Below are 15,000 nucleotides of genomic sequence, written 5' to 3'. Positions count from 1 at the left end.
CAGGTGCAGAGCGGAAGGTGTGACGGCCTGGCACCGTAACTGCCCCCACAAACCGCCACGAGCACCCCCCCCACCTGCCCCGACCGTACCCATCGACCGCGGAGTGGCGATGCCCAGCCCAGCCACACGCACCCACCCAGGGCCGCGTGACGTCACCAACCCACAGGAATTCCCGCAACTGCCAGGGGGATTCCCCATCCTAGGAAACAGTGCCATAGGAGAAACCATTGGTAAAAAAGACATGGATACGGCCGAGGAAATAAGAAGCATCAGGCAAGAGATTGCTGAAATGAAAAAAAACATCAGGCAAGAGATTGCTCAATTGAAAAAAATGATAATGGAGAACAAAAGTGAGCATGTAGACAGGGAAAATGTGCGTTCTGATGATGTTAGTGATGTTGAAAATACGAATGAGGTCTCTGATATTATTATTACGCACGTGCGTTCTGATGATGTTAGTGATGTTAGTGATGTTGAAAATACGAATGAGGTCTCTGATATTATTATTACGCACGACGGACCATCTGAAAACAGTGACGACAGTGACCGTAAAAATGACGCTGACGAAGATGCGAAGGAAACGGCCGATCTGTGGGACATCACTCAGAAAATGCTATCAGGTACGGATTATGCGTATAGTATCAATACGCGGAAAGCGCGCAAACAGATAAATAAAGAAGATACAACACAAATACGTAATGCAGTACAAGAAATATGCAGACTAAAGAGTTTCATCAAACAGAAATTTGACCAATCAGTTAAACATAGGGTGTGATGGGGGACAAGAAAACAATTACTTTTCTTTCATGGAATATACGTGGTGTCAACCGTAGAATTAATGACTTGCTTTACTATATTCATAACAATAATGTTGACGTTATCTGTTTACAAGATCCCTTCACATCAGCCACTAAAATAAAAACCGCCCCTAGAATTAGAGGCTACCACTCCTATACGAACACAGGAATGACAGGCCTATTGACTTATGTCAGTGACACCATACCGCATAAGTTGGTGCAGAAATCTAATGACAATAATGTGCAGTATCAGCATTTACATATTCGAACAGCCTCTGGGTTTTTCTCTCTGTACAATGTATACGCAAGGTGTAGAAAGTTTCAGACTGATTCACTGCCCAACTTTCAGAATCACGGCGCAATATGCATGGGAGATTTTAATGCTAGACATTATACATTTGGAGATAGTCAATGCAATGAAAATGGCGAAGAGTTCCGACATTTTGTGAACAACAGATCTATGACAGTATATGATACAGACAGGCAAACTCACGTGGTGGGGGGCAGGCTAGATTATGTAATAGGAAGGGATCTTGTGCATGGAAACGTCAGAAGCATGCTTGCAACAGAGCTAATCAGTGACCACTTTGCAATAGTAATGAGATATGCTGTTGATAATACTCAGTCTACAAAAACAAATAGGGTCAAAATTTCTATCCCCCCTTACCTTGAGCATCACTTTAAACCACGTATCTATGACTGGTATAATGATTACACAGTAACAAGTGTTGATAAATTTTCCATGGACATGACAATAGTGGTCACTGATTACTACAACACTTGGGTCTGTCCAAAGAAAACCTTCAAGAACAGCAACTCACAACGCTCCAAACAACCTAAGTGGGTCGGTGACCCTACATTATTAAGGGAACAAAAGCGAGTTCAGGAGCTTTATGATATCTACAAGCAGGATAATACCCGTGACAACCTTATTGAATTTCTTAAGGCTAACAAAAACCTACGGGAATTAAAAACTCATTTCAGAAATGAACACTTTGAATAGTTCCTACAAAGCATTAACAATAACACCTCAATGTCGGAGGTCTGGAAAAAAAATTAATCGAATTTCAGGCAAACCAACTAACACCCCGCAGTTCCATAGTCCTCTTGCACAAGCAGATATGCTCCTTAGTCAATGGGCTGGAGTGTCTAAATTGAGCTCACTTCCCACAAATATTCAGGATCACCTTAGTCAATCTAAAATTGCACGCAAATTTGCCATTGAGATTGGATGCTCTGATACTGACCCCTCAGACTTTGCTGAGATCACTGAGTGGGAACTGAACTATGCACTGATCAAAGGAAAAGCGTCCGCCCCAGGTGAGGATGGAATTACCTATAGTGTCCTCCGCCTTATAGCTCAGGTACCTGGTAATCCTCTTTTGCACCTATACAGGTTAAGTTTGTCACATGGTATTCTGCCTGGCCCCTGGACACGCAGTCTAATCATCCCTATACCGAAATCAAACACTGATAAATACCGACCAATTTCATTAACCTCATGTGTATGCAAAGTTCTAGAAAGGATAATTTTGAACAGACTCAGATACAGGTTACAAGGTAAATTATCTCACAGACTGTACGGATTTCTATCGGGACGTAACACACAACATTGCTTTGCAGAGTACTTTTCACACTCTAATCCAGGGAAGCACACTGTTTTTCTTGACCTTAAGTCAGCTTTTGACATTGCAAACAGAGAAGTTATCCTAGAACAATTAGTAAGCTTTGGCATCCGGGGTAAGATATTGAACTGGATTAGATTGTATCTCTCGAACAGATCTGCAAGTGTCCTGTTCAGGGGAGTGAGAAGTTCCACTTCACAGTCTTTTGAACTTGGGACGCCACAGGGAGGAGTTCTCAGCCCTATGCTGTTCAATGTCCTCATGCACAAGCTGGTGGCAGATATCCCACTTGGGGATGGTGAATCCATTATATGCTATGCTGAAGACATATGCGTCAGAGCATCATCACAAGTGAGGATGCAAATAATTCTCGACAGAATCACAGCAAAGGCTCATGAGTGTGGATTAGTCATTTCCGCTGAGAAAACAATGTCTCTAAACCCATGTATCATACCCCCACCCACTTTTCGCATAGGTGACCAGGAGCTTGACATATGCCACAAGTATAAATATCTCGGGGTAAATGTAAATGATGCAGACCTGGTCTTCTCTCTAAAGAAGAGACTCTGGGAGAGATTGAAACCCTTGAAAGTTCTTGTCGGAAGAGAACATGGCATCAATGTTAAGCTCGCTAGACTTTTTTACTTGGTTTTTATAAGGTCAGTTGTAGACTACCATGCACTGCACTTGTTGCAGTGTAAGGAATCAGAAATAGGTAGTTTGGAGGTAGTGCAAAATGAAGCTATGGGGATTATCCTCGGCGCCCCGAGAACAGCAAGGATAGTAAACATGAGATCAGAATTAAACTTACCATCCATTTCTGATAGAATAATATTTATTTCCACCATATTTGGGGTCAAAGTTCTGAGGGAACCCTTGTATCTCTCAGATTTCCAAAAACAACTGCAACATAAAATCACGCAAGTAGACGTGACAAATCACACACACGCGTGCCCTCTGATACAAAAAATCTCCATGAACATTATAAAACTCAATGTTCCAATTAGTAAAATACCAAAATGTCGCTCCATTCCACCATGGAAAAATTCAACATTGATCGTGCACCTTACATGTCTACCACAAAAAAAACAGGGTGCATAACTGTGTGTTGAAACAAATTGCGCTAGCAACGGTAACGGAACACACAGAATCTATGGGTGATGATGCATATGAGTGTTACGCCGACGGATCCGTACAGTCTGGATACAAAGCTGGTTGTGCTTGCGCTGTATACAAAAATGGCTTACTACAACATCAAGTTAATATGAGAATACAAAACTGGGCCAGCACTACACAAACGGAGCTGGCAGGTATACTCCTCGCAACGGAATTCTTAATGTCTAGGGGCTCTGGAGTAGTTTTCTGTGACTCTCAAAGTGCTCTTCGGACGCTAAATTCTTTCAAAGCAGGTGGCGATGAAGAAATTGTGAGTTGCATTAAGCGTAACGTAACCTTTGCAACAGAGCGTAATTTCAACATTCAATTTGTATGGATACCATCTCATGTTGGCATACGCAAGCACGACCACGTAGACAAATTGGCGAAAGAAGCCTGCAGCAAGGATATTGTGAACATAGATCTTGGGATGCCTGTTGCTAGGGTTGCACTTATATTGAAAAGTTCTCATCAGGAAGAACTAGTAGATCTGATTAACACTCAAAGGCCTGAAAGCTGTACCATAAGGTATAAGATCAGCATAGAGATGGCAAGCCTTCCTATGGGTGGCACCGAAGTCAAACCAGACAGTGTGACGTGGTTATTGCCAGAATACGTTTAGGTTACAGAATGTACTGGCAACTGCACGGTGCAAGAAGTGCAGATGAATCTAGATGTAGACTGTGTAACGAAGAAAACAAATGAACGCTTGAGCACTATATCTCGGAATGTCATGTGATACAGCCTTTCAGACCACCTAACATGAGGTATAAAGAACTATGTGAATATTTCATTTCATCTGATACATTGGAAGATATACTCGTACTATACCCTAAATTTACTATGTGATAACTACCGTAAGCAAATAACAGTGTTATTCAAACACAGTGGCAAAAGCATATATAAGTAATAATTTTTGTATGATGTATGATTTATATTTCTATTTTACCTTGTACAACTACAGTAGTTACAGACTACTGTACAATGTCAGATATATGTAAAACTGTAATCATGATTGCCCACGCCTGAGCAGAAAGCCAGGGTGGTAAATAAACTTACTTAACTTAACTCTTAACCTACGGGGTTTCACATAATCCACATCCCCTGTGGTAATCGTACAATGCGTCCTAACCAATAAACCAACCTAACCTTAACCCTGTGGGATTTATACACTACGATATATATATTCCCTAGCCAGGGGGCTCTGCCCCCTGTTACCCCTGTGGTAATATATATGCCTAGGCAGGGGGCTACGCCCCTTGGACCCCCTGTGGTAATATATACGCCTAGCCTGGGGGCTACACCCCCTGGACCCCCAGGGTAAAACCACATACCTTTATATCACGATACACCGAACGTTCCTTCGGTTCCGTCTATGGTCACAATTGCTTGGTTTATAATAACTTTTTTTCGCCATTTGGGGCACTTGATGGGTTCAAATGTAAGGTTGTGATAGGGACTAATGTCTATTTGTCCTGTATATCCACAATATGGCTTTCAAAATTACCTGGAATCGACGCAGCACTGGAAATAAAACATTACTCACCGGCGTTTCTCGACGTAATGTCATTGCCGGCCTGTCAAATCTCCCGGTGGCAAACGCGCAGGCGCACAATGATATTGTATAAATTACCAAAACACGTAAAAGATGTATCATAAAATTAAAAGAATCCATTAAATATATGAAATTGGAAAAACGGCCACTGGTATTTACAAAATAATCGTTCTTACAAGCGCGTAGCAATACAAGGACTACTTGCTATATCGCATTAATGAGTTACGCGTCACATTTGTTTTGGTCCTCGCAAGAGTCGCAAGGTAAACATGGATGGGGACTTAGCCTCAGAGCGGTGTTAAGCAGGGCCTATATTTGTCATTTCCCGGCTAATATAATGCCGCTGCAGATTTACCTATATTGCTTCCTACTCTATTTTTTATGCTCTACAAGATGGCAATGTCCATTTTTCTCTATATCAGTGCGTCACTCTCGGTAACTTTAACCCAATATGTATTATTTTGTTTCTGGAGAAATTCATTTAAGTTCCGGTATTATGCATGTATGATTAAGACGAACCATATACTTGTAATATATGTGATCTGAGTAGATGTTAAAATGTTAAGAATATTCAGTATTAAACCCAGATATTATAACCATAACCAAAGAAAGAGAGAGAACAGAGACAAGTGCCTGGTAAATGCCGAAAAAGGTTAGTAAAATTCTTTAAATACTAGAAGTAAGAAAGAACATTCAGCTGTACTAATATCAATAATAAGATTATGAAATACTATAGATCTGATTACAGAACAATAACAAAGTAATCATTTGAGAACAAATTGGTAAATAGAATATCTTCTTCACAGCTAGTGGCTGACACATGGCACTTGGATACCATTCAGATGTTTATCTGTTATTATTGAGGATTTAAAACCCATTCAAGGAGTAAGTGTTATTGAGATTTATAAAAGAATAATACTATCTATGCTAAAATGAGGGTTTCATAAAAATAATATGATGTATAAATATAAAACTACTCAGATCGTATATAATGGCATGAATATACACAATTTGTTTGTTTGTCAAAAGTAGTTTTGTTCCTATAAGAAATCAGTTATATTGAATTTTTTATTGTGTTATCATTCCTAAAGTAGAACAATTGTTTCTTTTTTTTTAGGAATGTTTTTTTTCGGTTTTCCTGTTTTGTTGTTTTGTTTGCTCATGAGATGTCCTTGGAGAGATGCACCAGATGTAAAGCAGATGCCATCCTTAGGAATCTTTTGAACTGATACAGTGAAGAAATTAAGGAATTTGAGGAAAGTCTCTACAGACAAAGGATTCAAGAAGGAAGCTATAAGAGAAGGACAGTTATACTACACACATTAGTGGAGAAGTGGACATCTGTGTCAATTAAAGTTTTTAGTTGTACAAGTTAATGATTATAATTCAACATATCAAGAAGTGTAGATTATCACTTGTTTGTTATTACCCTTCTCTCAGGTTACGTCTAAGTCTGTAATTAGATCATCAGTTACTCTCTTATGATTTTTATATTTTTATAGTGTGGGTCCATGACTCAGGTAATGATACAGGAGAGCTCACACTTGACGTTAATTAATAGTGCCCCTCTAGATAAAGCCTGAGTGGATTTTCCTAGTAGAAAGGGAAATAGTGGCTTTGACCATAGAGAGGAGTGGGCGCAATACACATTGAATTCAAAATCCTTCCATAAGATTTTTAGTTATGGTCTTTTTTCCACAAACTTTTTGAGGTCCGCTCATATATATATTTATGTGTGTGTGTGTAAAGATATTTTATATATATATATATATAAATAAATTTATATATATTATATATAACACTATATATATATATATATATAGATTATATATATAATAGATATTATATATATATAATACAGAAATTCCCGCTGAATCTGTTTCTAAGATAAAGATTATGTTATGTACAAAAATTTGTATTTATTTAATACCGTTATTTGCTCATATAAACAATTCCTTTGAAAATTCAGATTTTATAAAACACACACACACACACAAAATAATAAAATAATAATAAATGCCTCACACTTGGAAGATGATAGCAATCAAATGTTGCAAGTACCTGCTTCATATTCTGAAAAAAGTAGTGAAAATAATGCTGCATTGCGGCATATTCCAAAAAGTAATTTCGTTTTCATCGGAAAGCAGAACCTGAGTAACAGATGCAGCTGAGTCAGTTGTGAATACGGTTTCTATTAACTCGCCTAAGATACAAAATTGGGAATAGGGAAAAATGTAAGCAAAACGATCCCTGTACCAAATTTGTACTGAAATTGGGGTTCCTTTATGTATGTGCAAAAAACGTGAATTCATATGAATAGTTTTAACTTTATGGCGTTAATGATATTCCTATAATCCAGAAGAAGTTGTCGAATACTTTCCTGACCATTAGGACTATCCAAATAAATAAATGGACCTCAAAGACTGGTGGCCTCTCTAATATCCACTTTCATTCATGCTAACGTATTTTATAAGTGCCCCCCCCCCCCCCCCTTCCGATCTTAGAGAGAGAGAGAGAGAGAGAGAGAGAGAGAGAGAGTCAGGACAGAAGGTATCTGTTCCAAGAATGCAAATCAGCTTGAATAAATCAGTTAAAAAAGGATCATATCTTTTCTCCACACAACAGTCGAAAATGAAACACTGCTTGGATAAACACGTACTTATTATCAGTGAATCTCCCTCACAATTCCGATCTCGTTCAACCAATGAGAGCCAGCAGATATTTCTATTTTTGCAACGAGGCAGTCAGGAATGAGTTCTGACATACAAAGATGATTGTTTTGAACGTGAAAAAAGATATTACATAACAGTTTGTGAGATTTAAAAATAAAGTTGCGTGCGTGAGTTAGAGAGGTGTCCCATCTTCCTTACATGCCGATTCCATGGATTCAAGTGAGCAGCTTCATGCAGCACATCATGGACCTTTCGGAAGCGTAGATAAACACTATGTAATAGATGTTCATTGGTGTACCATTAAGCAAAGGAGGGGAAATCCCTGTCCAACCACCTACCTGCAAACCATCCCCCCCCACAACACACACTGCTTACATACTTGCATACATGCATGCAAGACAAGATAGAGTAAATATATTAAACGATATATTTTTGGTTAACAATATAAATTGTTTGTTAAATTGAATTTCCCCCCAACCGTAGGCTTCTTTAATTTTCATGATCTGAATAAAGTAAACAGTTGTATGGATGTAGGACAGACATATAAAACGGGTATTTCCTATTGCAAGCGTAACAGAATAAAATGATAAATAAGATAATAGTAATAATAATAATACTAGTTTAATGAAAATGGAATAAGCAATGCGCATTGATATCGATAAATAACAATCCTCCCTGTACCAGGACTCGACTAGTCACTCCGGTATGAAACGGAGGCCATGCTAAACCAAACGTTCACACGACCCACTAAAAGGAGTGTGCAACAGGATCTTAATAGCTCCATAGGACATTACATCTACTCATACTTGAGTAAGATAGCCGAAGTTTTTACGCTCACTCCCCGTTTTTTCCCCCCCACTCGGGGAATTGATTAGAATCAAATCATAAGTCAGATGTTACAGAGGTATATTTATGAAAGATGGAATAAGGCAATGCCGCTTGATATCGCTACTTCGCTAATCATTACTCAAGTATTGAGTAGATAGGCTCAATGTCGATGGAGCTCGTACGATCTAGTTTGCACTACCCTTTTAGTGGGTCGTGTGGCACGTTGGTTTAGCACTGGCCCTCGGTTTCATACCGGAGTGACCTAGGTTCGAGTCCTGGTAGGGAGGATTGGTATTTTTAAAATAATAGTTAATAATAATAATAATAAGAATTAAGTAATAATACTAATAATTAATAATAATAATAATAAAATAATAATAATAAATAATAATAATAATTAAATAACAATAATAATAATAATAATTACAAGGAACCCTGTAAAGAATGTTAATCAACTCGAATAATCACACTCCCGGAGTCTGAAATGCCAGATAACCATTTTCATTACAACGATATTAACATTGTTATTGCTACCTGTACTTTTACACGTGGAAACTTATAAAACTGTACATCCGTGAGGTAATCAATACTATCTCTCTATAGTCAATTAGCTCTGATTATCTATCTGTCTATCTATATTTCTGGGTGTCTATTTATCTCGTATAACGGCGTTCCCTTTCCCTTTATAATATATCTTTACCCACAGTATCTATCCCTCTACTTTTTTATTTTTCTGGCGTCTGTTGGCGCTGTTGTGATTTTTTTGCCCGTCTCCTCTCTCTTTTTCCTCTCTCTCCTCTCTCTCAAAATCCTCTTTAAAGGGGTTTCGTAATTGTTTTACTAGTTTAAATTTGTTACAGTTCCTGCATCATTTTGGTTCTTGTTTTTAACAAATTTACAGGATCCATTTTTTTTTATAGAATATTTTTTAGGCATTTTATTTGCTTTTTGTTGTTCTGACCTTTATTATCCATAGAATTTACGCAACCCATATGTTACTTTCATACAGATAAAAAACCACACATATAAATGTTGTGTGTATGGTGTTGTGGTGGTGTGGTGTGTGTGTGTGGTGTGTTGTGTGGGTGTGGTGTGTGTGTGTTGTGTGTGTGTGTGATGATAAATTTTTACAATGTTTTAATAGAAAAATAACTTCGCTGATATATTTCTTTAAAGGTATCTTTTTAACTCCCCCTTTATGAGCTTTTCCTAAACGCCCCCGTTTCGTGACCCCGTTAAAACGTGGGTTACAAAATTTGTTTCAAACCGGAATTTTTCCCACCTCACGGGATTTTACCAGATTTTTGCTCACAGGGAATTTATTATGCAAATACAGTGCCCTTCCCCTTTTTTTAGTTCTTTGAATCAAAAGGGGTTTTTGGGGCGAATTAAAATCAGTATCTTATTAATTAAAAAAGGTGGTTAAAAAAAGTTTCAAAATGGTAATAAAAGCATATTAGAAAGTAGAGAATAAAATACTAAAAATGTTATTCGTAAAACTAGTGGAAAGCATTGGTCTATAATTGAAAACATTTCTTTGTTTGTGGAAGTATTGGGCATCAGGCGACAAAAAAGGCAGTAATTACTTGCAAAGCTCTTTTCAAGCCTTCCTCCCACGGGAGGAAAATCACAGGATCCAGGATATGCACAAAAATCATTAAATAAACTGTTTATTGATTAACAGATGTCTAAATGTGGGTTAGGAGGATGAATACAAACCACATCAGTAATTACAGACACCTAAAATACACGTTATTTGATTACAGGAGTTTGGTAATCACTAATTCCATAAGAAAAGCGGAGTTATTTTATTTTAGCTCACATTATCATGCGAAATTTTATCAAAACCTATAGGGGCGTTACGATGTCGTCTCGTCGTCTTGTGTGAATTGTCCTTGAATCATCCTCGGGTTGCCCCTCCTGTCGGCTTCTTTGGTCCTGCTAACATTCTTCCGCCCTCGAAGGTTTCGTCCAGGTCCTCCAAACTTCCACGTAGTCCTCGTCAAAGTTAACAGTTCACGTCCAGGTCCTTTTCGGCTGCGTTCTCGTAGCATCATCTGGTTTTGTGGGCCGCAGTATCCTGGGCAATTGGTACCTACATGGTCCTTCTCTGGATCTATGAGCGCCCCGGTAGGCGGTCCCTTCTGTTGTTTTGTAGTGAAACCTCTACTATGCAATAAGATTACAACGCAGGTCTTGCAGAGTATGATCTTCGAACAGGGTGGCCCTTTTTAAAAGATTTGGGAGCAAGGACAACCCAAATCAAATTGAAAATTTAGTGTCATAATCACCCTTTTTTCCATTGTCACATTATCTGTTTATTTAAACTTATTTCCCTTTTCTTTTATATTCATTTTGTTTCTATGGGTCTTTATTTCTTCGGTAAAAAGTAATAAAAAAATGAAATAAATTAAAAGTAAAACAAAATCAAGGGTAAAAAAGAAACCAAAACATTCAAGAAAACCCTGAGATCCCTCAGTCTGTGTATTCTCAAAATTTATAATACGTATAAGATATCCTAACTGGCCATCTTGTAAATAATGAAAATTTTACTTACCCTCTCTCTCTCTTTTCTCTCTCTCTCCTCTCTTTTCCCCTCCTCTCTCTCTCTCTCTCTCTCTCTCTTTTCTCTCTCTCTCTCTCTCTCTCTCTTAGAATCAAAGCAAAGAAAACGCGAAGGAGGCGTCCCGTGAAGCCGGTTGCTCGTGAACCCCACTGACAGGGAACAAACAACCCAAGGAAGGGTTTGGCGTGTGTTTTGTCGTAAAAAATGTTTTTAAATTTAAATTAAAATAAAAGTGAAAATATTCATCTGTTTAAAAGCAATTTCAAATAAATTTGGGGGTTCATGAACGAAAATTCAGAAAAATAAAAGATACAAGAATAGAGTTTAAAAAATGTTCCAGGGATGAGATCCGCACAGATAGCTGCCAGATACAGATGCAGCTGCGTTAAGAGGGGAAACTATCCCAGTCTGAGCTCCTGTGACTAGTGGGGGTACATCATGTCCAGTACAGTATGGGGGTACGACATACTAAAGTGACTGTATCTGCACCTAGTTCTTCACTTTGGGTGCCTTGTCGGATATTCTTGGTCCAGCTGGTATGTTTTAAGAAAAAAAAAGCAATAGAGAGGAGATGTTAATTGCCCATTAACTTTTTTTTAGAGATATTTGCATTTGTAGTTATAGTTCTGATATTCAATTCTTTTCTTTTCTTTTATTATTTTCTGTCTTTTCCACAAAGAATTAGAGGAAAATAGAGAAGGGGAGGGTAAGTAGTCTGCAAGGACCTGCTTGAGTACACACCATCCCCTTTATAGATATGAGTCATCACACGGAGAAAGAAAATTATGTAAAATAAGAAAAAAAGAAGTAATGTGTTTCATGTTTTCACTTATCCCGACAGGCAAAACGCTTTCGAAAGAGATAATGTTTGCGGGCTAATTTTGTATAAAAACTGCAGATTTACTGTAATACATCATTGATCTTGCGCCCGCACCTACCACAAACACATCCAATCAATGAAAGGTTTCAGTCCCTTTGTTCTCATGGATGAGGAATGAGTAATGAGTGAATGTGCGAGTGTGAGGGAATATGATGTGTACTCACAAAGAATGAATCAAAACACGAAGATTGACGTTTATTTTAACAATACTGAGATATAGCAATAATATTAATACAAAATTAAGGAAACTACTACACTGAGTCAAATGTAATGAAAGGTGACAAAAAAATTTTTCTTTGCAAACATCTGACAACACAAAGTTTTTCAGTTGAGATATATACCGCGCAATCCATGATCCATAATTAACCTACTCATTCTACGTATCTTTTATGAAAACAGTGCCCTTATGGGTATCTATCTTGAAATCACACGATCGACTAGGATTTTCCCCAGAACATGCATCGACTTCCGTGAGGGTGAGAAAGGCTTGTTTAGTAAGGGGAATAACGAGTCTAGCCTAAACCCCTAGTCCTTTATGAACGGGTGTAAATACAGGCTCACACCAAACTAGAATAAAAGTTGCCGATCGAAATTAATAACTTCAGTTTACTTTATACCTAGTACGTGGGAGCGAAGATTTACTGGCGATTTACACAACCCCGATTTAAATTGACACCCCTGTGCATTTTGATAAGGGGAGGATGTTAATGCTATATTTAGACACTTAATTCATACAAAAGTCGCTTTACACGCTTATCCAAACATAAATAAGATGTGAAAACATTGAGCAATGTTATCCCATTTTCCTACAATAAAAAACCCAAAAATTACGGGAAAATGCGAGCTTGTCTACTCATATTTCTTTCCATATGTATGAGGCAGGTCAGGGAGAAGAGGTGTGCTATGAACGAAAGTAGGTTAACCGTAAGGTTAAAAGAAAATTTGTAAACGAATTAAAACGAACGAAAGAATAAAATGAATGAATTTTTAACAGTAAGTTTAAAGAATCTCATACAAAAAGAGAGTGAAGTACATAGAAATTCGTGAAAAAAAAACTATGCGAAATCACGAGGAATTTAAATTTTCAGTTTTATAGACAATCACGAAACGTTGAAATGTAGTATTTAAACAAAATAAATCTCTAAAAACGAGAGAAACTGATCAAAATTTTTCATTGAACAAAACTTCGTGTTTTTTGACCGGAGATGGTAGTACCGCCAAGGTTTATGCGTAAGGTCTTGGGCACTGGGGCTCAAATTCGTCCATCTCGCGGGACGACGTCACTTTTAGTAAGCTGGGGGTCGACGCTAATCAAAAGGTCATGTGGAGGAATGTAGACCTGTAAAGATCTCCCTCTTCCTCCATATATATTCAGTGGCTGGATGCAATATTTGTACACTAGTAGCTATGTATTTTTTGGGTGTCATGATGAACTTGGGTTAGTTACATATGAGACGTTTTTTTTCGGATTCAGAGTCTGATATATCGGAGTCTAACAACTCCATTGTAAAAGTCGTCGGGGTTTAAGGGATCTTCATCGTTTTTGGGCTGTTTGTAGGTATCCAGGGTCACTGGGAGGTGGAGACCCTTAGTAGTCTGACTTTTGTTAAGCTTGGTTTTCTTTTGTCAGACTTTGTGTTTTTTTTCTTTGCCGGCTGTACATGGTAAGGTCAGCCTGTTCTGGTATTGACTGCACAGATTCATCCTGGTTTTGGCTCTGCCTGCAGGGCCCAAAGGGTTTGGTGTAGGTAAGGGTCTCGACCTAAAGTGAGGGTGGGGCGGGTTTCGGTCTATCCAGCTTCCTCCCTTTCAGGACTGCAACAGTTCAGTCATTGTCATCAAGGCAACTGTGACTGCTTTCTCTGCCTCCTCACTCGACCTTCCAAAGCTGTTGCTACTGCAGTGAATACAGCAGTCAGCAGGAGAGTGATATCTTCCTCACCAAAGAGGAGATTATCGTCTCTTGGAGAGGCTTTTTTGGTGGTTTTGAACCTTTATTCCCCCGGTGCTTTTTCTGCATATTACAATAGCCGGAAACTCCATTTTATTGGAGATATTCGGTGCGGCTGGAGAGGAGCTTCCTCCTTTTAGGGGGGTGAGGTGCATTTTCCCTCTTGTTTGGAGCAGGAACAAAGTCTAGTCGTTTTTTAGCAACCTTGTCATCTGAGGGCCGCCTCTTTTTGGCAGAGCAAGCCAGGCTCCAGGCATGGTGCTCTTGGCACAGTTTGGGGGATTGGCGTCTTTGGTGCCTTTAAAGGCACACTTCGGTGCCCTTGCTACAAACACCACATTTAGGTTTGGCCTTGCAGCTAGCTGGCACTTGATTTATTGATTGATTATTTAAAATTATCTGCCGTATCAAAGAAGCTAAGGTCATTAGCGGCGAATACCTGTTAAAATAGAAATATTAAAATGTTTAAAACTTTAAAAATCTATCAATAAATATCTTTCAAAAAAACAATGAATAGATTAAAAATCAAAGCATAAATATTATGCTCTAAGTGCATAAAACTATTGCATAAACATTATGCATAATCAAATTTTATTGAAAATATTAGTCTCCCTAAGGAAATAATAAGACCCTCTATGTCACAATCTTCCCCCAATACATTTTCAGTGTATATGGGGGAGACAGTACATACGTCTTTGGTCTGAGAATGTGCACATCTTTCCCCTACATGTGCGATCGTTAATGGCTCTTTGGGATCCTTTACAAAGTGCTTCATTTTTAGCCATCATTGGCCCCTGAGTCAGTCTTGTGTGCCCAATTCTTATTCTTGTTAATACAACTTCTACTTTTCGGTTGGGAGGATGCTAGTCGCCAACTGCCAAGGTCATCTCTAATGTCTCGCAGTTTTTCTGGAGGTATGGCCTCCATTGTTCCCTCCATTATCACGAAGACAAACTTCTGATGCTGGGTCT

This window comes from Penaeus monodon, chromosome 37 (assembly GCF_015228065.2).
Source record: "Penaeus monodon isolate SGIC_2016 chromosome 37, NSTDA_Pmon_1, whole genome shotgun sequence".
Classification (NCBI taxonomy): domain Eukaryota; kingdom Metazoa; phylum Arthropoda; class Malacostraca; order Decapoda; family Penaeidae; genus Penaeus; species Penaeus monodon.
This window is presented reverse-complemented; position numbering follows the sequence as displayed.